The following is a 25,038-nucleotide window of genomic DNA, read 5'->3' on the forward strand; positions in this document are numbered from 1 at the left end:
ATCATCTTATAAAAGTAGAGGTCATCCGGCGCAATGTGCCATCTCGCTGGCTTTTCATAAAGGCGGGTGCCCTTCCCCAGGAAGGAGGGAGGAGGGTTCATTAAATCACACAGTTGATCGGATTGCTGAAGACACGGTTGGCTGGCAGCCAAATCCCAAGGAATCCATGGGGAACAGGACAAGTGGGACCATTAGAATAAAATGCTGTTGCACACAGTGCTGATATAGGGCAGTGGAGTCACCTCTGGAGAGGATGGGAACTCAAGTCCCAGATGGGTCTGTATTGGAGACAGGGAGGAGGCACCATCACCTGTAAGACTGAAGTTCAAGGACTGGGCTGGGATGATCAGAAGCCACAGGGTAGACAGTACCTGATTTGGAACATTAATGTTAAAAAGTTACTTCTGCCCCAAAATGAACTAGTTTCACTTAGAGCCAGTATGGTGTCGGACTCGGACCTGGGTTCCAATTCCCACTTGTCCACAAACCTCGCAGGGTCATGTTGGGCCAGTAACTGCCCCTCAACCTGACCTACCTCAGAGGGATGTTGTGGGAATTAAATGAGGAGCAGGAGAGACAAGTACACCACTTTGAGCTCCTAGGAGGAAAAAAATGTTGCTTATAAACGCAATAAATCAAGCAATAAATAATAAAGTTAATTGAAAAACAATAATCAGCATATAGAATGTTAGGAGCTGCTGTGCTAAAGTACAGGTTCTAAAATTGAGACAGAGGCTGCTTACAAGTCATACGGTGTCTGATAGGCAGAATGTCAACTAGTTAAGCTGTCACCATAATTGTTCTTGTACCTGTAGTTCTCACTGCAAGCTGCTCTTGTTGAAAGAGAAAAAAATCTCTTCAGCAGGGAAGATACAGGAAATGCTGCTCATTTCTTCCTTCTGATTGCCTAGCAATGGTGTTTACGTGACTTACAACCTTACCAAGAGCAGTGCCTCTGGCTCTGCCTGATAATCCTTACAACATTGACTCCACAGTTTGCTTTCTAACTTTCTTTACAGAGGTCCAATTGACTTTCTGCAGCTAGGAATGAAGGAGAGGGAATGAACATGAATACAGACTAGAAATCGTTCAAAGGTCTATCCCAAATAGCACTCAATTCACCAAGAAATCATGGGAACTACTTTTATATGTAGTTCCAGGATTTCTGAACTGGTTCAGTGAATTTCTGATCATTCTGGGTCGGATTGGGATTGCTCCGAATCACCAAATTGAGTCCTGAATTGGATCAGGAGTGGAATGTGGTCCATGCATTTCTCTGGTGGTCTGAGAGCCAGTATGGTGTAGTGGTTAAGAGCGGTAGTCTCGTTATCTGGGGAACCGGGTTCGCGTCTCCGCTCCTCCACATGCAGCTGCTGGGTGACCTTGGGCCAGTCACACTTCTTTGAAGTCTCTCAGCCCCACTCACCTCACAGAGTGTTTGTTGTGGGGGAGGAAGGGAAAGGAGAATGTTAGCTGCTTTGAGACTCCTTAAAGGGAGTGAAAGGCGGGATAAAAAATCCAAACTCCTCTTCTTCAAATTACAGCTGAGCCAAAATTTCTCAGAAGACAGTTTCCCCAGTATAGATGTCAATTTTATTTAATTTTATTTATTTATTTATTTATTTTTGTGCATTTTTTACAAGCTTTTATTCATACATCAATTTTGTTTTTTCTCATTCCCTTGCACCAACAAATCCACATTTCACTCGGGGATGTTTATCTTACATCCCACTTCTCACTAAGGATGGAGAATTCTAAAAATGTCAGTTACCCTCAGTTACTCATTTTTCCATTTGTCACTTAGGTTTGACTCATTTCTACATATGTATGCAAATGTTATGTATTTAAAAAATCTGCCTGAAAATTTCGCACAAATTTGTGGGTGTCTCTCCTAAACACTTTATTTTTTGTTTAGCAGATGCTTTTTTTGCAATAAATTTCCTATATATATATAAAACATTTTGTACATCAGTTTCTTCTCTAGTATTCTCCTACTGGTGTGCATTTTTCACAAGCACATGCATTTGTGTGTGAGAGATATGCATCTTTTGCAATTTTCATTGCAACATTTGAAGAATGCAAATTTCAAGGAGAGCTGTGTTTTGGTGTGTGGGGAGTGTGTGTTTCTTTGGGAAGGAGGAACGTGGAATGAAGCTCTCCTTCATCCACTGGTGTGGACACCCTTTGCTCCAGCTGCAATTCAGATCAAGGCTGTGTCCATTTCTGATAAAGTGAAAACTGGTATTTCTTTTTCCCCTCCCCTTGGATGGTAAGCGATTAAATAACAGAAAAGCGGCATGATGGAAGACATTAGAGCAGCAGGATGGGTGACTATCAAGAGCCATTGGCAGCTGCAGACAGTGGGTTCCATTTTGAGCATCCAAAACGGCATGTCTATTAATTACTCTCCAACCTGCTCGATGTGTTTTTGGATTGTTGGCAGAGAGAAGCTAGAACAAGTCCTTCTCTCGCTCCCTCTTCCCCTGCCAGCTCATCTTTGCCCTCCCTCCCTCTATTTATTTTTTGGGTGTGCAAATCAGGGTTTTAATTGTAAATTGCCTCTGAGGAATCAATGGGATTTATTGCTCCTGCCACCTCAGGTGTGAAATGTTTGCCGTTACGACACAATGGATTATTTTTTAATAATCTCAGCCTCCGATGTCCCATTTTCTTTGTAATGGGCTTGGCTTGGAATGGGGAGAAGTTGACTCACTGCACGCGGCTTTCGGTCTCCACTTCTCTCTGTCGTTTTTTATTGTGATGTGTTTGCACGGAGAGAGGGATGCCTGAAGCGCAGCTGGTTAACTGTTTCGTTTCTGTAGGGCGAGAGGAGCCTCATCTGTTGCTAAGCGCTCTGGCACAAGGGTGAGTGAGTGGGTGACACAAGCGTAGGAAAATCGGAAGCTGTCTTGTACTGAGGTAGACTGTTGGCCCATTTAGCCTAATACCCAGTACCGACTGGCAGCAGATCTCCAGGACATTCCCAACCCTACTTGAAGATGCTATGGGTGTTCAAACCTTTCTCATGCAAAGGAGATAAGGTAAAGGATCCCTGGATGGTTAAGTCCAGTCAAAGGCGACTATGGGGTTGCGGTGCTCATCTTGCTTTCAGGCCGAGGGAGCCGGCGTTTGTCCGCAGACAGCTTTCCAGGTCATGTGGCCAGCAGGACTAAACAGCTTCTGGCACAACCGAACACCTTGACAGAAACCAGAATGCATGGAAACACCGTTTACCTTCCAGCCACAGAGGTACCTATTTATCTACAGTGGTATCTTGGGTTACATATGCTTCAGGTTACATACGCTTCAGGTTACAGACTCCGCTAACCCAGAAATAGTACCTCGGGTTAAGAACTTTGCTTCAGGGTGAGAACAAAAATCGTGCTCTGGAGGCGCGGTGGCAGCAGGAGGCCCCATGAGCTAAAGTGGTGCTTCAGGTTAAGAACAGTTTCAGGTTAAGAACGGACCTCCGGAATGAATTAAGTACTTAACCCGAGGTACCACTGTACTTGCACTGGCGTGCTTTTGAACTGCTAGGTTGGCAGGAGCTGGGACAGAGCAACAGGAGCTCAGCCCATCATGGGGATTCGAACCGCCGACCTTCTGATCAGCAAGCCCAAGAGGCTCAGTGATTTAGACCACAGCGCCACCCGCTTCCACAGAGGAGATACTCTGCCAGTGAGCCATGGCATTTCCCTCAAAGGCAGGCAGGTGGTCAGATAGCTGCAGAGGGGTAACTGGGTAGCCTCCCTCAGAATCAGGTTGCCTCAAGTAAGGGAGAAGAAAAGATCTCGAGGTTTTATTGCCAGAATGGGGTCCTGATTGTTTAGGATCAGGTGTGGACAAGCTCTGGAAATCAAATAAGGTCACCGAAATATTTCCCTCAAATGGTTGCAAAGGTCCGAGGGAGCTCTCGTTGTCTGCAAATATTGCACAGTGTAATTTCCTCCTGGGAATTATGGTGCTTGCAGAACCCTCAGCTTGAAAAGATACCAAGAAAGTCTCTATTTCCTGGAGCCCTTCTACACCTCCACCTTTTCCAAGCTAAGAGTTTTTATTTTGACTTTTTACTTTTAGAGTAGTGGGCAGGAGATAGGAAGGAATGCAAGACAAGGTTACAGCAGAGTTCAAGTTGTACTTGAAGGCTGACGGTCCTTGCTTCAAATTTGGGCCACTGCGATTTGTGTGGAGGAACGTGCATCTTCAAGAAGCCTTCCTTCAGTCAATTGCCCCATCCCTGTTTAGGACTGTATCTGTGGTGACACCTGATTCCCAGCAAGAACTGGATTCTGGGAAGTGGTGATGAGGTCCATCTAGCCTCACGTTCCAGAAGCGTCAGTGGCCAATCACTGAGAAGCTGACAAGCAATACTTCAAGGAGATTTGGCATGTTCTACTGTTGCAGAAGAAAGGGAAGGAGCTTCTCTGTTTGAACTGCCAAGATTGAAGAAACCAGAGGCCTTTCTCCTGGGCATAGTCGGCCAATCGGTGTTAAAGAAGGACAGAATTTTCTTTATGTATGCTACAACAGCAGCAAGAATACTCATCACAAAGTATTGGAAGACACAAGATTTACACACTCTGGAAGAATGGCAGATGAAAGTGATGGACTACATGGAATTGGCGGAAATGACTGGTAGAATACGAGACCAGGGAGAAGAGTCGGTGGAAGAAGATTGGAAGAAATTTAAAGACTATTTACAAAAGTATTGCAAAATTAATGAATGTTAGAATGATGTTTGAATGAAGTTAAGCGGTTTCTAGCTGTAATGATATAAAAAAAAATGGAAAAATTGGATTTTTAAATAGGTAAAAATTTAATGTTATAATATATTAAGATCAAAGATCAGGATAAAAGGAGGGAAAGAAATTGCTGAATTAATTAATTGAATTGGAATACAAAAAAGGGAGGTATGAGGAGGTCAGGGAAACAAGGATATGAATGTAAGATATGGAAAGGTTGATTTTTTATTTTTCCTTTTTTATCTTTTTTTCTGTAAGTGTACTTATTTTGTATTTTTCTTGTATTTTTCTTTTTGTCTTTTATTCTTGTATTTTTTGATTTTATGTAATTCCTTTTTCTGAAACTCTAATAAATATTTTATTAAAAAAAAGAACTGCCAAGATTGCCCTCCTCTAACCTAGCAGCCACCAGCACTTGACCAGCAGTTCCAGAAGACTGTTTTGAATTCCTGCTCATAAGAAGATCCCGTTGATTCAGGCAAATGGACCATCTAGTCCAGCATCCTATTCTTGCAGTAGCCAAACCCACAAGCAAGACCTGAGCACCAGAGTCCTCTCCTCTCCTGCGTTTCGCAGCCACTGGTATTCAGAAGCATTGCAGTTTCCAGTCATGGAGACAGACCATTGCCATCCATGGCTAGTAGCCATCAATAGCCCTCTCCTCCAAGAATTTGTTCAATCTTCTTTTAACACCTGTCTGCCTGTCCTGCTGCTGTTGTTTTGCAGGTAAGTATAATCAACTGTAGGGATGCGGGTGGCGCTGTGGGCTAAAGCCTCAGCGCCTAGGGCTTGCCGATCGAAAGGTCGGCGGTTCGAATCCCCGCGGCGGGGTGCGCTCCCGCTGCTCGGTCCCAGCGCCTGCCAACCTAGCAGTTCGAAAGCACCCCCGGGGGCAAGTAGATAAATAGGTACCGCTTACCAGCGGGAAGGTAAACGGCGTTCCGTGTGCGGCTCTGGCTCGCCAGAGCAGCGTTGTCACGCTGGCCACGTGACCCGGAAGTGTCTCCGGACAGCGCTGGCCCCCGGCCAATAGATGTGAGATGGGCGCACAAACCCCAGAGTCTGTCAAGACTGGCCCGTTCGGGCAGGGGTACCTTTACCTTTACTATAATCAACTGTAGGGACGTGGGTGGCACTGCGGGTTAAACCACAGAGCCTAGGACTTGCCAATCAGAAGGTTGGCGGTTCGAATCCCCGCAGCAGGGTGAGCTCCCGTTGCTCAGTCCCTGCTCCTGCCAACCTAGCAGTTCGAAAGCACGTCAAAGTGCAAGTAGATAAATAGGTACTGCTCCAGGGGGAAGGTAAACGGCGTTTCTGTGCACTGCTCTGGTTTGCCAGAAGCAGCTTAGTCATGCTGGCCACATGACTCGGAAGCTGTACGCCGGCTCCCTCGGCCAATAAAGTGAGATGAGCGCCGCAACCCCAGAGTCGGCCACGACTGGACCTCATGGTCAGGGATCCCTTTACCTTTACCTATAATCATCTGTGTACTTCCCCATGAAAGGTATTTCCATTTTGCTTCTCTCGCAGCAAGCATAATTACCTCCAGATCCATGTATCAGAATTAGTCAAATTCCGATCATTTCCTGGATAAGAATTTTACAAGTTTAGACCAGATTCGAGAGAGACCACCAATTGCATTCTGTTCTTCTTTGCTGTACACCATTTGGCCACTAGATGGCTCTGTGTGATGCAGAAGCCCCCCCCCCACCAGATTTGGTGAAATGGGCAAGAACAGGCCCTGTTCAGATGTTCATTTGAGGTAGGATGGAATCTGGGGAGGGGAGAATACACACATGTTCACAGTCCCATTTGAACAGGAGCTCCGGTAGGATCCACACTGTCCATTTTTAGAGGCACACACGTGGGGGACCTTCGTGAATAAGGGCATCATCTGTGAAAAGGTCCCTGTGTGACCCAGATCTTGAGCATGTGGGAGGGCAAAGGGCTGCAGGCCCAGTTTCAATTCATCTCACTTCACATTCAGATAAATGTTCTCCCACTATGCTGCCCAGTCATCCCAACACCCAGGTTAGAAGGATCCTCTTTATCTCATCACCTGGCTTGCAACTGAATGTTTTCCCAGTTTCAGGACCACCCCCCATATCCTTTTCACTGTGCATTCAGACTGGCTGGACGCAGAAGAGTGGTGAGAGGAACTGGCTGGATAACCCCCAAGGGAACCCCCAGGGGAAGAAGGCTCAAAGCCAGGGGATTGGTGGTGAGATGATGATGATGAGTGGTCAGAGGGAGGGAGCAGACTTGGAGAAGGACATGTTGGAAGCCAAAGAGGCAACAGGGTTTAGTGAGCAGGAGGAGACTGTGGCAGAGAGCAGTCCAGACTCAGAGGCAGGAGAGGAGGGGGACTAGGAGACAGAGTTGAGACAGGCTGCTGAAGAATGTGGATAGTCTCCCCCAGCTGCTGTGACCAGCTCCCCTCACTCCTGGTCTCCCAGAATACACAGGGTGAAGCAACCAGAGACGAGGCAATGAAATCTTAGGCTGCAGGGGAAGGGAGAGCAGTAGGAAGGTGAGGATCTTCAGTCCTCGCAAGTGCTTCATTGGGGCAAGACCTCCTGGGAAGAGTTGTTGTGACCACTAGGACTAAGCTGTTTTGTTGCTTTGAATAAAGAGTTAACTGACATCGGGTGATTTATTGTTTTATTGCCGACCTATGCCTGACTCCAGCTCCTGACAATTCATGATTATTTGTGCTCACGATAACATCAGGGTGTATATATGCGATCCCTCTTTCAGGACTGTTTCGGGGCAGAAATACTGCTTTGTTTCCAACCCTTGCATATCCTGTAATATCCTGCTATAATCCTGCAACTTTACATACCACAAATGCTCCAGTTTATTGTTCTGCTTTCATTGTGCTATGGCACTAGAACACCCTTGGCTACAATCCAGCAACACTGGGGGAACATTGCAGAACAATTAATAAGCTGGAAGGATTTGAGGAGAGTCCAGTATAAATTCTTCCTGAATGCACACATATTGTGTCAATGGCATGTTTCAGTGACACTCGCAGCCCTGCTCCCGCAAACATGCACTTGTGGCATGTTCACACTATACAATCAAAGCACTGTGCTGCCACTTTAAACTATCATGGCTTCCCCCAAAGAATCCTGGGAGCTGTCATTTGTTAAATATAATAATAATAATTTATTATTTATACCCCACCCATCTGGCTGAGTTTCTCCAGCCACTCTGGGCGGCTCCCAATTGAGTGTTAAAAACAATACAGCATTAAATATTAAAAACTTCCCTAAACAGGGCTGCCTTCAGATGTCTTTTAAAGATAAGATAGCTGCTTATTTCCTTGACATCTGATGGGAGGGTGTTCCACAGGGCGGGTGTCACTACCAAGAAGGCCCTCTGCCTGGTTCCCTGTAACCTCACTTCTCGCAATGAGGGAACCGCCAGAAGGCCCTCGGCACTGGATCTCAGTGTCCGGGCAGAACGACAGGGGTGGAGATGCTCCTTCAGGTATACTGGACCGAGGCCGTTTAGGGCTTTAAAGGTCAGCACCAACACTTTGAATTGTGCTTGGAAACGTAATGGGAGCCAATGCAGATCTCTCAGGACTGGTGTTACGTGGTCCTGGCGGTCACTCCCAGTCCCGAGTCTAGCCACCACATTCTGGATTAATTGCAGTTTTTGGGTCACCTTCAAAGGTGGTCCCACGTAGAGTGCATTGCAGTAGTCCAAGCGGGAGATAACTAGAGCATGCACCACTCTGGCAAGACAGCCCTTGGGCTGTCCGTTAAAGGACCCGAGAGTTGTTAGGATACCCCTGTTCCCCTGTTCCTCTCTGAGAGTGACAATTCCCAGGGTGGCTTAACAACCAAGAGGGGACACTGGTAACTGTACCTTTGTGGGGAGAATAGAGGCCTCTTGAAAGCTCTCAGCACCATTAACAAACTACAAGATTCTTTGCCATGACTGTTTAAAGGGGTATCACGCTGCTCTTCAGATGCATGGTACAGATGTGGCCTGAGCTTGGATGGGCCCTGACTTTTCTGCCAATCTGCCCCAGTGCCCCATGTATCTCTGGCTGATCGCTGAAGAATTGATGCTTTTGAATTCTGGTGCTGGAGGAGACTCTTGAGAGTCCCATGACTGCAAGAAGATCCAACCTCTCCATTCTGAAGGAAATCAGCCCTGAGTGCTCACTGGAAGGACAGATCCTGAAGCTGAGGCTCCAAGACTTTGGCCACCTCATGAGAAGAGAAGACTCCCTGGAAAAGACCCTGACGTTGGGAAAGATGGAGGGCACAGGGAGAAGGGGACGACAGAGGATGAGGTGGTTGGACAGTGTTCTTGAAGCTACCAGCATGAGTTTGACCAAACTGCGGGAGGCAGTGAAAGACAGGAGTGCCTGGCGTGCTCTGGTCCAGGGGGTCATGAAGAGTCAGACATGACTAAACGACTAAACAACATCATCTCTGGCCCTAGTTCTGCTCAGACCCTCATTTCCACTCTCCATTGGTGCCAGGAGCAGTGGCGGTACAGGTGTGGCGGGAAGTTTGGCTCATGTGAGTTGGCTACTGCAGGACCACTACCCTGGAGCACCCCTAGCCTCACTGCCAGTTCATCTTACCTTATCCCTGGTCTGAGGAGCATAGTGTCATTGTTGGTTGGTCACCTCTGCCAACACTCTCTCACACACAAACACTTCAAACCACTATCGGACAGGAGGCTACAGGAATTGAGAAATGTTGAGCAGGATACAGAGATGCCTTCTAGGTGTACATTTGGGAAGGAATGTGTGGATTTTGGAAATGTCGAACTGGAAACCACCCGGGGCCTCAGCAATCTCTCGGTATTCCACCCTTTTCTCTCCTAATGCCAAGAGTGCCATTAGGAAAATTTCAGATTCAATCTCCAGCTAGATAATGGCTGCTCCCCGCCCAGCGCCTCGAGGGAAGTCGTCCTTAAATCCTCCAGAATTACAGCAATCAGAGGGGGGGGGGGGAATTCAGAAGAGTTTAGCTTTATTCCTGGGAGCCCTTGTTCCCCTCGGAACGGATGTCTGCCTGAAATTATATATGTTTTTAGTTAAGAGCCCAACACACTTAAATATTCCCTGCAGTGAGGAGATGCAAAAATATATCTTGTAAAAAGCTGAAATACATTGGGAAAAAAAGCTTTAAGAGAAGCCTCGGCAGCCTTTGATAAATAATAAAATAACAAATGATTTAATCGGCACGTGTCTTTTGCACAGCGCAGAGGCACAATCAGATACAGGTCCCCTGCTGTAGCATCCTTTATATAGTAGAGATCAGGCCTTAGGAGCACACATCATCCAGCACTGTGCAAAGGAGGTGCATGATTCTTGCAAAGACACGTGCAATGCACCTGCCGCAGTACACCTGAATTTTGCAGAGGGTTTGGGGTCATATTCTGGAGTGTGTTTTAGGGCCACAGCTCAGTCATAGAACATCTGTTTTGTACGGAGGAAGTCCCCTGTAACTCCAGATAGGAGGGAAGCCCCTGAGGTTCTTGTGTTGCCACCTTCCGGACCTCTCGAGGAGGAAGCACACGAAGGAGGACCTCAGAAGATGATCTCAGGGTCCTGGTAGGTTCATATGGAAAGAGGTGGCCCTTGAGGTACTGTGGTCCTGAGCTGTTTAAGGCTTTATAGGTCAAAACCAGCACTTTGAATTGGGCCTGGAAACTAACTGATAGCCATGCAGAGCACATGACCCTCCCCCCGAAAAATAACCATGGGAACTGTAGTTTGATAAGGTTGCTGGGAATTGTTGTTCCGTGGAGGGGTAAACTTTCAGGATTCTTGGGGGAAGTCAAATGTGCTTTAAGTGTATGATGTGTGTGCACAGGCTCTGTATAACACAGTTTCCTACGTCGTCAGAAACAGAAGCTGAAGATACATCATGCGTTCAAAGCACAAGGCTTTCCCAAAGAATCTGGGAACTGTAGTCTACCCCTCACAGAGCTGCAGTTCCCAGCGCCCTTAATAAACTGCAGTACTCAGGATTCCTTGGGGGAAGTCATGTGCTTTAGAGTAGCTCACTTTCTCACTTAGTTCAGCACTGCCCACACTGACTTGCAGTAGTTCTCTGTTATTTCAGAAGCCAACCCTAGTTGGCAATTCTAGGGGATGAGCTTTGACTTTTTGCTTGCAAAACATGTGATTCTTGTAAAAAGGTAAAGGTACCCCTGACCATTAGGTCCAGTCGTGGCCGATTCTGGGGTTGCAGTGCTCATCTCGCTTTATTGGCCGAGGGAGCCAGCATACAGCTTCCGGATCAGGTGGCCAGCATGACTAAGCCGCTTCTGGTGAACCAGAACAGCACACGGAAACACCGTTTACCTTCCCGCCGGAGTGGTACCTATTTATCTACTTGCACTTTGACGTGCTTTCAAACTGCTAGGTTGGCAGGAGCAGGGACCGAGCAACGGGAGCTCACCCCATCACTGGGATTCGAACCGCCAACCTTCTGATCGGCAATGACTCTTGACCCTTCCTTAAATTTGGATTTGTTGGAGGAAGCAGGGCTGGGTGAACCATCCAGCAAAATAAGCTTGCGCTTAGGGCACCCAGGGGAAAACACATTTTAAAAGGGCATAGGATGTAAATCGGATCAACCGAAGGCCTGCTTAAAAAGGAACATTTTCACCTAGCACCTAAAGGTGCCAGGTTTTTAACATTAACGGTCACCAATTATTCAGCTGAGCATTCATTTTCTCAGTCAAAGTAGGCAGGCTGGATTCCTTATCTCTACTAAGTATAGAAACAGACGCATCGCTTAAGATTAGTTTTGAGGATCCTGATCAAAGATTTTGCAATTTAGGAGGAAATTGATCACATATAAATAAAGCGGAAGTGTACAAAAACAAACATTATTTTTCATTGCGAAAAATAAAATTTTATTTCACAGTTTATTATTGTTTATATTTTGAATTAGATATATATATATATAGGGGGCCACCAAAATATTTTAAATGCTTAGGGCCTCTAAAGGTCTTAATCCGGCCCTGGGAAGAAGGACTACCAGCTGCTGGAAGAGAGAGTTCTTCTGTGCTCAAATCCTGCTTCCTGGTTTCCCACGGGCATCTGGTTGGCCACTGTGAGAACAGGATCCCATTGGTCTGATCCAGAAGGCGCTTCTTACGGAAGGATTCCCAGGCTAGTTTGGATTCCAGCCTGACGTCTCATGAGGTGTTCCAATGTCTGCCTAATTACAGGGATGGTCTTCCTTTTGCCCATTTTAAATTGAGAAGAGTCCATCTCCCCATATTCCTCCAATGTCAGTGGAAAGCACGGGACCCTGAGCCACTCCAAGGGTGCAAGGATGGATTGTCCTGCTTCAAGAAAGTGACCGACCTTAGGAGACAAAGCAGAAGTGAAGGAGCTGTATTCCTCTTTTTGGGGTGTGTGCATGTGGAATGCCTTTAAAAAACCTCTCTGCCAGGTGTTTTATGAATAGCAGCTACTACCTATGTGTATATAAATATCTATTCATGTATTAAGGCTATCAAGGTTTTCTTTGAAGAGAGGAATAAAACTAACGTGCATTCAGGAACGGCGGTATTGAAATTCCAAACAGCAATCGTACATCTTTCTCTCTCCCCCCCCTCTCTTTTTTTTTACAGAGAGAAAAGAAAAATGTGATCAAAAGAAAGAAAGGGAGTGGGAGAGATGCATTTTCTGATATTCATGAAAAGCAATAACGCTCGCATGACCTTGCTTTCAAGTAGCCACTCTCTGAAATACTGGCAGAAGGAGCCCGGGTGCCAATTGGTAGGCGGGCGACGGTTGTCACTCGTTGCTGTCCTTGAAAGAATAGGGTGTCCCCCCCCCAATTCCATTGATTCCCCGAGGTTTGTAGCCAAGGTATATCAGCTCTACATCAAAGAGCTCTGACAGGGTGTATCACCCGTTGGCCGCCTGCAGTATATTAAACCCCATGCAGCCTGCACTGCCTACACACACTGTTATGCTAGGCTTAATGCTCTGGGATTTAGCAGCCGGGCGAAGGAGGAGAGAGGAAAAGGCTTCAGTACCATTCTCACATTCTTAGCTGCGCACTCTGGGAAGAATAAAAATATTCCTTCCAGTAGCACCTTAAAGACCAACTAAGTTAGTTATTGGTATGAGCTTTCGTGTGCATGCACACTTCTTCAGATACACTGAAACAGAAGTTGCCAGATCCTTCTATATAGTGAGAAGGTGGGGAGGGGTATTACTCAGAAGGGTGGTGGGAATGGGAGATTGGCAGATAGCTGAGATGAGCCTGTTGACGACTCTTAACGACTGTAATAGGTCTTACAGGAAAAGGCAAGGGGTGAGAAGGTGAGAAATGGCTTAGTCATGTATAAAGAGATAAGAATCCAATGTCTTTGTTCAGACCAGGTCTCTCCATGGTTTTAAGTTTGGTAATGAGTTGCAATTCAGCAGCTTCTCTTTCCAGTCTATTTCTGAACTCTGGGAAGGGAAGGGATGTAGCTCAGTGGGAATGCAAAAAGAAGAAAGACAGGGGAACCGAAAGTGTTGGATATGCCCACCGCTGTTCAGTGCCCACCAGGGGCAGCAAGTGACTCCCAGGATCCTGGGTTACAGAAAGCCAACCTGTTCTGGATTTGGTTATTAGCAATCAGGACGCGGGTGGCACTGTGGTCTAAACCACAAAGCCTAGGGCTTGCAGATCAGAAGGTCAGTGGTTTGAATCCCCGCGACTGGGGAACTGAGGCTGACGGAGCGATTGCGGCCAGAAAAGACAAGACTTGGGTCTCTGATGCCCAGGGTCTCTCCCTACTGTAAGCACCTGAGAAGAGCATCTGCTGGATCCGGCCAAGTTCAGCATCATGGTCTCTCAGTGACCAACCAGGTGTCCATTATGGGAATGAGCAAGCTAGGCCCAAGCACAAGAGTCACACTCTCCCCTCCTGGGGTTTCCAGCAACTGGGGTTCAGAAGGCCAGGAGCCCTTGATAGCCCCCTCCACCACGAACCTGCCCAGTTATCTTTGACAAACAAAGCAACCAAGCACTCCCCTGTCCCAAGTTCTTCCAAGAGGCTCCAGTGGCATCTGGGATCACAAGATGAAATGCCTTTTAATTTGAAACAGACTGAATGACCTTCGTCAGGTCTCCTGCCTGTGAAGCAAGTCACTGCTCCTGCCAACCTAGCAGTTCAAAAGCATTCTAGTGCAAGTAGATAATTAGGTACCACTCCAGCAGGAAGGTAAAAGGCGTTTCCGTGAGCTGCTCTGGTTTGCCAGAAGCAGCTTAGTCATGCTGGCCACATAACCCGGAAGCTGTACGCTGGCTCCCTCGGCCAATAAAGCGAGATGAGCGCCGCAACCCCACAGTCGGCCACGACTGGACCTAATGGTCAGGGGTCCCTTTACCCTTTACCTTTAATCTGCTGATGACATACAGCTCTGTCTTTTGCTTTGCATCTGCAGGTGTGGCAGTGCTGGACCAGTGTCTTGCCTTGGTAATGGTCTGGATGAGAGCCAACAACAGAATCTCCATCCAGATAGGACTACTGCACTGGTAGTGGGTGGTTCCCATGATGGGTGGGAGGGTGCCTGCTCTTGATTACACTCCCTCTGAAGGAGCGGGTACACAGCGTGGGGGTCGTTCTGGATCCTTTGCTGTCGCTTGAGGCTCAGGTGGCCTTGGTGGCACGGAGCACCTTCCATCAGCTTTGGCTGGTGACCCAGATGTGCCCCAGTCTGGGCAGGGACAGCTTAGCTTCTGTCCATGCTCATGGGTTAGATTACCGCAACAGGTTATACATGGGACTGCCCCTGAAGGCGGTTCAGAAACTTAAGCTGGTGCAGAATTGGGCGGCCAAGCTGATCACCAAGGCAAGATGGTTACACCAATCCTGGCCCAACTGCACTGGCTGCCAATTACCTTCTGGGTCCAATTCAAAGTTCTGGTTTTGATCTATAAAGCCTTATGTGGCTCAGGACTGCAATATCTCAAGAACTGCCTTAACTGCTAATTTCTGCATAATATTTGAGCTTTCACTCACTTCTGGAAAACTAATGGAATATGGTGCATGTTTGGCGATCGTTTCCATGTTATTTGCTTCCAGGAAAAAAAACAAAACTGTTTGCATCCCCCTGACACCAGAAAACCACAGGAGAAAATTGATGGTGGTACATTGACATACAGCCCTTTTCTGATGGTTTTATGGAGGAATCATGGGGGAACAGACACACATGTGCAGAAAAGGGTTGGGGAGTAGTGAGGTTGCCCAGTGACATTTGTAGTCGTGTCACACCATGCTCACTGGTGTGAATGAAATCTAGCATGACATGCTGGTGTATAGTTCAAAAAGTGACAGCTCCATAACACAACAGGCAGTACAGTGTGAAAGGAACATTCTAAAAAAGGACAGAAGTTATAGCATTATAATCAGGAAAACTAATGCAAAATTCTCCATGTCTGAATGCGCCCTCAGTGAAGACAGCACTGAGCTGGATAAACAGGTGCTCTGAATGGGTATAAGACAACTTACTACTTTCCTATATTCATGTCAAGAGACATCGGGGGGAAATTTGGAGGTTCTTCCTTGAGATAAATCTACAAGAAACCTCCCTGTCCTTCTTTAGAGAAGTTGAACAAACTTTGTCCAAGGAGCCCACACATTTCCCTTTACTTGGAATTCAGAGAAAACAGGAATCCAGGTTGTGGATCAAACGGTGCTCATTGGGTGGCAACTAAGTCATACTCAGAGTAGACCCACTGCAACCAATGCACCAAGGTCCATTTGTTAGCTATACCTATTTTTGGTTGCAGAAATTCATCACTCAGTTCAGAGGAACCTGCACTTAGACAGATGGCTACACTTCACTTGGTGTATTGGTTTGATTAAAATGTGAACCATGAGAATTTCTGCCTCATCCCCAGTGGGGAGCCAGGATGTTATTGTTCCGTGGTGACACATCTACTGCTGCAGTGATAGCAACACCTTTTCTAAGGGAAGGGAATTTGTATTTTCAGGAGCAAACCTTTGCTTTCCTAAGGATAATTCTGTAGCTTCATGATTGCCTCCAAAGGTAGAGACAGTGTTACTGTGGAATGGTTATTTACCCTTTTTTGTGAATGGCTGGCATTTTGGGGCTTTAGGAAAGGAGAAACAGCTTTGTGTACAGAGAGGCAGAGAAAATAGAAAGTCAGAGGCTTGAAAGGAGCTTTAAATATCTCCAACCTGGTGTTTGTTCCCAGGATTTGAGTTGGGCTGAGCTGATGTTGATCCCTTTGTGACCAGACAGTTGTGCCTGCTTTACTGCTTAGTTCTCCAGCTGCATTTAAGAGATAGTCTAACTGACAGGATGGCTATGACAGATTCCCATTACACAGGCCAACATGTGGAGGTCAGGATTAGGACTAACACCCGTTTGACGTTCTAATACTATCTTTTTGTGCGTGCGTGCCTGCTGCAAAATGTCTCAGGCATTTCTGTCAATGCAGTGACGAAACCCACGAAATGTTAGCTAGCAACGACATTCTGGATCTGTGTAAGGCTTCCACATATGGGACTTGTTAGGTGATTTCAGCCCAGTAGGTCTACTCTGAATAAAGCTTGTCCCGCTTTTCCTTAGGACATCCCTATTTTCACCAGAGAAATGTTGGAGGGTATGGTTGTTGTTGTTGTAGTAGTAGTTGTTGCTTAGTCATTTAGTCATGCCCAACTTTTCATGACCCCCTGGACCAGAGCACGCCAGGCACTCCTGTCTTCCACTGCCTCCCACAGTTTGGTCAAACTCATGCTGGGAGCTTCGAGAACACTGTCCAACCATCTGGTCCTCTGTCGTCCCCTTCTCCTTGTGCCCTCAATCTTTCCCAACATCAGGGTCTTTTCCAGGGAGTCTTCTCTTCTCATGAGTGGCCAAAGTCTTGGAGCCTCAGTTTCAGGATCTGTCCTTCCAGTGAGCACTCAGGGCTGATTTCCTTAAGAATGGATAGGTTGGATCTTCTTGCAGTCCCTGAGAGTCTCCTCCAGCACCATAATTCAAAAGCATCTGGCGGTTCCCTCACTGCGGGAAGCGAAGCTACAGGGAACCAGGCAGAGGGCCTTCTTGGTAGTGGCACCTGCCCTGTGGAACGCCCTCCCATTAGATGTCAAGGAAATAAACAACTATCTGACTTTTAGAAGACATCTGAAGGCAGTGCTGTTTAGGAAAGTTCTTAAAGTTTGAAGTTTTATTCTGTTTTTAATGTTCTGTTGAAAGCTGCCCAGAGTGGCTGGGGAACCCCAGCCAGATGGGCGGGGTAGAAATAAATTGTTGTTGTTGTTGTTGTTGTTGTTGTTGTTGTTGTTGTTGTTACTACTGCCAAAGTTCCTAATGCTGGTTTTGGCCTTCTTCTCCATCCCATCAAGATCATATTGGACCGGCCTTCTGAAATATTAGCTATCCCACCCAGTTTGATGTCATGGGCTATCAGAGATTTCCCCTCTACTCTATTGTGGTGAAATACTGCATCTTTGAAAAGTCTTCTCCACCCACCTATTTTAGCAGGAAATTTGCCGCAACTTCAGCTGTATTCCTACCTCCAGATGAAGGAGGGGGGGAAATTCAATAAAGCATTTGCAATTGTGACTGTTCGGCAAGCCAATTCATTGGATGCTTAACGCATCCATATAGATTGCACAAATTCCGCTATATTATAGTAAAATGCACATCACTTCCAATAAAGGGAACACATTTGCTATTGATGTGCTATAAACCACAATGCGAGGAGGGGGTTATGGCAGCCTTGGGTAATAACAAGCCTGTTAGAAGGAGACGCCGCAGACTCGCCATAAAGGACCTGCACTCTGAGCCATAAAGGAGCAGCGCTCCGAGCCATTATTCCAAGGCACTCGAATGACAGAGTTCAGTTAATGCTTTCGCAAATTAATTGTGTAGCATGTCTATAAATATATTATTAATGCACATAATAATTCATTGACAAGCAACCAGTATATTGAGAAGAGGAGATCGCAGAGCTGTTCATGTGCCCCCAAGTTCAGAAAGGGCATTTGGCTGAGCTGTAATTAAAGGAATAGGGAGCGGGGAGCTCAGGACAGAAGAAGAGGATGCTAGATCAGGCCTATCTAGCCCAGCATCCAGTTTTCACAGTGTCCAGATGTTTGTGGGAAACACGCAAGTGGGATCTGAGCAGTGGGGTCTTTCCTCCTGTGCTTTCCAGCAACTGGTATATAGGAGCATTTCTGCCTCCAACTCTATAGGCACTGCGTAGCCATCAAAAATCTCCTCCTCCATGGATTTGTCCAGTCCTCTTCTGCAGCCATCCAGGTTGGTGAGCATCACTGCCTTCTGTGAGAGGGAGTCCCATAGTTCAACTATCTGCTGCATGGAAAAGGACTACCTCTTTTTTCTTTTCTTTTCTAAATTAAATTTTCATATTACAGTGGTACCTCTGGATACGAACGGGATCACCAGTGTCGAAGCAATGATTCTTCAACATCAACTTCGTTGGACTGGTCATGTTGTGCGGATGCCTGATGATCGTCTTCCAAAGCAACTACTCTACTCTGAACTTAGAAATGGAAAGCGTAATGCTGGTGGTCAACAAAAGAGGTTCAAAGACTTTCTCAAGGCAAATCTAAAGAAATGTAGTATAAACACCGACAACTGGGAAACACTGGCCTGCGAGTGCTCCAGTTGGAGAACAGCCTTTACCAAAGGTGTCATGGACTTTGAAGACGCTCAAACTCAGGACGCAAGGGAGAAACATGCTAAGAGGAAGGCACGCTTGACAAATCCACACCATGATCAACTCCTGCTCGGAAAACTGTGTCCCCACTGTGGCAGGACGTGTGGGTCCAGAATTGGCCTCCACAATCACTTACGGACTCATTGTTAAAACCATGTTTATGGAAGACAATCTTACTTGTCTACAAGGGAACGACAAGGAAGAAGAAGAAGAAGAAGAAGAAGAAGAAGAAGAAGAAGAAGAAGAAACTTTGTCTCCACAACTGGATGCAGCAATGCTTTTGAATACAGTTGCTGGAACCCACAGGAACCCACAGATTAGCCCTTGTGGGTTTCTCACAGAAATCTTGTTGGCCACTGCGAGAACAGGAAGCTGGACTAGATACTACAATTGGCCTGATCCAGTTGGCTCTTCTTCCATTTGCCCAAGGACCATAGGCTCTCCAGGGTTTCAGGAAAGCGTTTGTTTCAGCCCCACATGGTGATAACACGAACGGAACCAGGGGCCTTCAGCATGCACCTGAGCCAATGCAACAGCCTCTGCAACTTCTGCCGTTTGACCCCCTAAAACAACCATTGCAGCAAAAATAAATAAATCACATTCACGAAATCCATTAGAGACAGTCACAGCGACGCATCTTCTCTCTGTCCCCCCTCCCCTCCCCACCAAAGGTCCCAAGCTAAGCAGCCTCATGCGTGTAATCTGACAAGTACTGCAATCAACCCTCGGCAGTGAATCCTATCAGCATTTCCACACCGCCGGAGAGGAATGGCTTGTTTTGGGAAGACTTGCGTGCCGAAGAAGCTGGAACGCAACACAATGCAACACGAACTCCCCGGGAGTTGCCTCTCTCTCTCCCCCCTCCCCGATCCCTCAGCACAGAGCATAGGCAACAGATGAACTCCAAATAACCTTTGGACTTTCTCTCACACACTTCCCTGTTCATTCACATCAAGGAACGCAGGTTAGTCTTTTTGAAAGGCGAGTCAGGAAGGAAGGAAGGAGGAAAGCGGAGAAATGGAAAGAAACAATGGGAACAGTGGCACTCCCTTTCTCTTCAGAGATCCCGTGTTTTCCTTCCACTGCACCAAAAACAATGCTTACCATTATGTGTACATTTATTATTATTATTATTATTATTATTATTATTATTATTTATATACCGCACTATACCCGGAGGTCTCAGGGCAGTTTACAGAATAAAATCAGGATATAAAACCACAAAATACATAATAAAAATAAAAACAACAACCCAATAGCCACCCCAAAAAAAACATTTTGAAAGGGCATAGGATGTAAATCAGATCACCAAGGTTAAAAAGGAATGTTTTTGCCTAGTGCCTAAAGGTGTGTAATGAAGGCGTCAGGCGAACTTCCCTGGGGAGAGCATTCCACAGATGGGGAGCCACTGCAGAGAAGGCCCCGTTCTCGTGTTGCCACCCTCCAGACCTCTCGAGGAGGAGGCACACGAAGGAGGGCCTCAGAAGATGACCTCAGGGTCCGGGTAGGTTCATATGGAAAGAGGAGGTCCTTGAGGTACTGCGGTATTAATTTACATAATTAATGTCATAAAATCATAGAATGGTAGAGTCAAGGAACCCAGGGGTCATCCAGTCTAACCCCCTACAGTACAGGAACCACAGCTAATTTACAAGCCTATTTATTTATTTCATTTATATCCCACCTTTTCTTCATAGAGCTCAAAGTGGTATACATAAACACACCTCTCCTTATTTTATACCCACCACCACAACAATGTGATGTAGGCTGGGCTGAGGGTGAGTGACTGGTTCTGAAGATCTTGCCCAGGGAGCTTCATGGCCATGCGGGAATTTGAACCCTGGTCCTCCAGGTCCTAGTCCGACAAGCTAACCACTACATCACATTGGCTCTCTCAAAATATACCATCTTGCCATGAAATTCCCTTCACAAGAGTTCAAATTCTCGCTGCGGTTTTAACTATCAATCCCTCTTCACAGGGAACTCTGGGAATTGTAGTTCTGGGAGGGGCACAGGGGCTGCCTAAGAACGCTCAGCGCCATTAATGAACTACAGCTCCCAGAATTCTTTGGGGGAAGCCATGGGCCAGCATTGCACTGCTTTAAATGTATGGCATGAATGTGGCCTCTCTTCCTCAAATCTGAGATGGTAATTTCCTTAGGGCAGAGACCTACCTTTCAGCTTAGGTACTATCAGGGACTCTGATGGTGTACATGTGGAATGTGTATGCTACAACAATTCTAACATGGTGCCTTCCTAAATTATAATCAAAGCCAAAAGAATTGACACAATAAGAAAGTGTTTTTGGGGAAAAGCAAAAACAAAAAACAAGAACAAAATTCCCTTTGTTTTTTTAAAAAATATGGGTTGCCCTGGGGAGACTTGTAAGCAGAAGGGATTTTGTGGTTCAGATGCCCATTAGTTACAGACAACAAAACAAGATGCTGTTTCATTAGGTAGACTGTAAGCTGTAGTCTAGGAAGGTTTCCCAGTGACCTAGCTGTAAAATCAGCAACTTGTTCTCTCCAGGATGCTATGACCTGGCACAAAACCCAATGCTGTTCCCTGGAGCTGGTATTGCATGAAAAATGTGGACTTCAAGCTGGGGAATTTTGGCCACACAGATGGGTATTAAGCAGAGGAGCACCAGAAGATGCCTTATACCGAATCCGGCCATTGGTCCATCTAGCACAGTACTGTCTCCATTGACTGGCAGAGTCTCTTTGGGGTTTCAGGGACTAGCACTGAATATCACCTTCTGAGACCATCATCTGGGAAGAGCTTCCCCAGCACATTGGAAATTATTTTTTTATTTATGAATAAAATATTTAAACAAACCTTTATTTAAAAAAAACCCAGAAGTTTTTCTGCTGGGCATATTAGACTCCAACATTGCAAGTGAAAATAAGAGACTATTCCTGTATGCAACATTGGCAGCGAGAATCTTAATTGCAAAAAATTGGAAAAAAGAAATAGTACCAACAAAAAAAGAGGGGAAAGATAAATTATTTGATTACCTTGAATTGGCCAACAAAATGGCGGATACAGTTAGGGGACAATCTAAACCGGGGTAGTCAACCTGGTCCCTACCGGCCACTAGTGGGCATTTTAGGATTCCAGGTGGGCAGTAGGGGGTTCTACGGCAGATGTCACTGCAGCACTGGTGGATGGTAAGGAAATTTTGCCATCAAGAAAGATGCATTAGTGGGCAGTAGGTATAAAAAGTTGACTACCCCTGATCTAAACAAAAATTCCAAAAGAATGGGGAAAATGTAGAGATTATCTAAAAAAAGCAGTGTCCTAAAATCAATACCTGAACTTGCTTTGAGTAATTTTTGCAAAACAAAATACAGTGGTACCTCGGGTTACATACGCTTCAGGTTACAGACGCTTCAGGTTACAGACTCCACTAACCCAGAAATAGTACCTCGGGTTAAGAACTTTGCTTTAGGATGAGAACAGAAATGGCGCAGCAGCAGCAGGAGGAGGCCCCATTAGCTAAAGTGGTGCTTCAGGTTAAGAACAGTTTCAGGTTAAGAAAGGACCTCCAGAACGAATTAAGTACTTAACCCGAGGTACCACTGTATGGTGTAAAAGTATAAAATATAGGAAAAAGTAGGAAAAAGGAAATGAGAAAGAATCAGTTTACCAAATATGAAATTAAACCCATGTGGAGGACGTAGGGAGTCAATTAGAAAAGAATAAGAATCGAAATATGGATATGTGTTTATTATTTGTTTCGTATCTGTATCTGTATTTTTTTAAAAAAAGTCTGTTTGTTGTGTGTGTTTGTGTTGTAATAATAAGCTAATAAATAGCATAAAAAGGAAATTTGTTGTTGTTGTTTTGATTCTAGTGCTATGCTGCTTTTTATTCAAATAAATCCCAAAGTGGCTTACAAACAAAAGATAAAAATGGCACAGTGGAATATCACTAATACAGCATAAATTGTATAGAATACTTAACAAATCATCAGTAAAACAATCCAAAATCCCAAATAAAACCATTACCATCTATGTAACACTATTAACAAAAAAACTAAAAAAATAAGCTAAACATCACAGTTACACCAAAAATCATGTTATAGGATTCACAAAGCAAAACAGCTTTAAACAATATTAGCAACTTTAACAAAATATCAACAAAACAAACAAACAAAGCCCTGTTGAATTATTGCATTTTTTGTATGTATATTTGTATGCCGCCCTTCAGCCGTAGAACTCAGGGCGGTCCACAACACAGAACAAAAGGCAGAGTGTTGGAACCACAAGGACTCTGGTCCCAGAGTCCTACTCACGAGGAGGAACACGTGGTCCAAGATCAGGACCCCTTTGTTGGTCCAGGGAGGGTTGGGTCTATAAGTGGCTTTCCTGTTGGGGCAGAGCCCAAACTCTAGCCTAGCAAGATGGCAAAGAGGTAGGGATGCACCCAACACTGCCTTAAATTCGCTGCCACAGTGTCCCTTCCCTGCCAGGTAAACACCAAGGATGATGCTCTTTGGAAGCTAGCAGTGCAGCACCAGCCAAACTGCTTTGGGTTGCAAGCCACTTTGAGCTGCAAGCAGCAGGGCCACCTATGAACTTGCTCTGTCATCCGCTGACACAACACCTTGCCCTGCTCAGCTCTCTTTGCTGGACAGCTCCCCTGCTATGCTGAACACCACAGCTGCTGACCTCCTGGACAGCTCCCCACCCTCCTTGCTTGGCTTGGCAGAAACATAAGCTCCCTGCCTCACTCTCAGGAACCATGGTGCGGACAGGACAATCTAGACTTGGGCTGCCTGTTGATGCATCTAACCACACGCTCTGGACTCATGACGTTGACCTTCCTCTTTAGCATTCAGCATGGCTTGCTGGCATTTTAATGGTCTTGCTTGCACCCAGCCAAGCTTTATTGTCCGCCCCCTCTCAGACCCAGCCCTTCCCTTTGGTCCAAACTGTTCAGCTCCCCATCATTGCCCTTGAGTCCGGGTGTCCTCCAAGCAGCTCTGCCAGCCTGGAAGCAGCTCCTCTTTTGGGAATCGGCACGACGTGGCTCCCATTCCAATCCTGACACTCGTGCCTCGTATTATAATAAAAGCCGGGATGAGCAAGTAAACAAGGTAGCGGCGGGGTGAACGAGGGGGAGGTAATTAGCTAAAATACTAAGAGGGCGGCTACCAGGGAGTTGTGTGACAGGTATAAATGATTCACGCGCTCGCACCCTTCCAAAGCACCTTCCCGAAAGCTGAGGCGGTTGCAATGCCAAGAGAGTTTTTTGCAAATTGTGGGGGGTTTCTCTCTGGAACACTGTGCACGACCTGTGTGCTTATTAGCAATCTCAGTAAAGCTGGCCGGTTCGTAGGCAACACACCCTCAAGGAGCACTCAGCAAATTGGCTGGTCTGATTATTATTTTGGGTGCATCCCATTTGACAGACAGCAGGCTGTCTCCTCACACACACCCCTCAGCCTTCTCTCTCACTGTGTCGCTCTCTCTATATATATATTGCAAAAGGCTTGCACAGTTCAAGTTCAGGGGCTAGAAATCCTTTTTCTCATACACACCCCATCACATATTTCCTCTTCCCCTTCATCATGAGGTTAGATCAACCTACTTTTGCAAGGCTTCTGTTGCTGAGCAGGAGACAGCACTTGCAATGTTAACAAAGGAGTTTGGGGGCCACTAAGTGGGTTGGGGGCCAGTGCAGAGGCAGAGGAGCAAGATCTGCCCAGCTCTTCCAGAGGCAAAGGCACCTACCAGGATTTAATCAACATTGCAAATAAGTTTGCACCAATTAACTAGCCTGGAGAAATGCTGAGTATCACAGGTTGTCACACTTAGTCCCCTGACGACACGTAGCTGACATTTTGTTGAAGCTCTGTTTGGATACACGTGCAACACAACTCCAGACCACAACTCCAAAAGTGAACGTATTCCACACGTTCTGATTGCCAACTGGATGGGATCACAAAACGTATCTGCTAGGTTGCAACTGCTGTTTGGAACTAGCAAATCCACCAGATCAGACATGTCCATCTTCTCTCCAGAGTCCAAAAATACATTTTGCCACATCAACTGACCCCCCTCGTAAGCAATTATGCTCGCTAATAAAAGTGGTGCCATCTTGCAACAACACGGTTACGATGCAGCTGGATTTTGCAGCAGCCAAGATTTTAACGACACCTAGATTGATGAAACATTAAAGTGTGCAATGCACCTTTGCTTCTGACAAAGCTGTTCGCTTCCTTACAAGTGAGACAGTAGGCTATTATTTTATCACACCTTGATTAACATTTGGCTGGACCAACAGGGACAAGATTAAATGGTGCCAGGCCAGTTGACTATCATTTGGCAATATCCGATTTCACTTCCTTCCAAAGTGGAGAGGCCCCCTTTAGCAAATGGAAAGGATATGCCAGAGAGGCAGAAGAAGAATAAAACTTTCTGCCCTAACCAACCAAGAAAGCAGCTCAGTCTTAGAGAGTTGGGCTGCCTGCGGACAATCATTGCTACAGTCAAGACTGCTAAACTTTGTTAAGTCAGCAACCAGGGGCTCACTTCTTAACAAGACCGTTATTTGTTTCCCGAGCAATCGCTGGCACCTAC

General features: G+C 46.0%; 1 protein-coding gene across 13 annotated transcripts in view; it reads right to left on the minus strand.

The window, feature by feature from the left end:
- CELF4 (CUGBP Elav-like family member 4) overlaps positions 1–25,038 on the minus strand; it is an 815,176-nt gene that overhangs the window by 288,813 nt on the left and 501,325 nt on the right. The gene's annotated exons all lie outside the window — the stretch shown is intronic.

Source organism: Podarcis vaucheri (assembly GCF_965113315.1).
Source record: "Podarcis vaucheri genome assembly, chromosome: 11".
NCBI lineage: Eukaryota > Metazoa > Chordata > Lepidosauria > Squamata > Lacertidae > Podarcis > Podarcis vaucheri.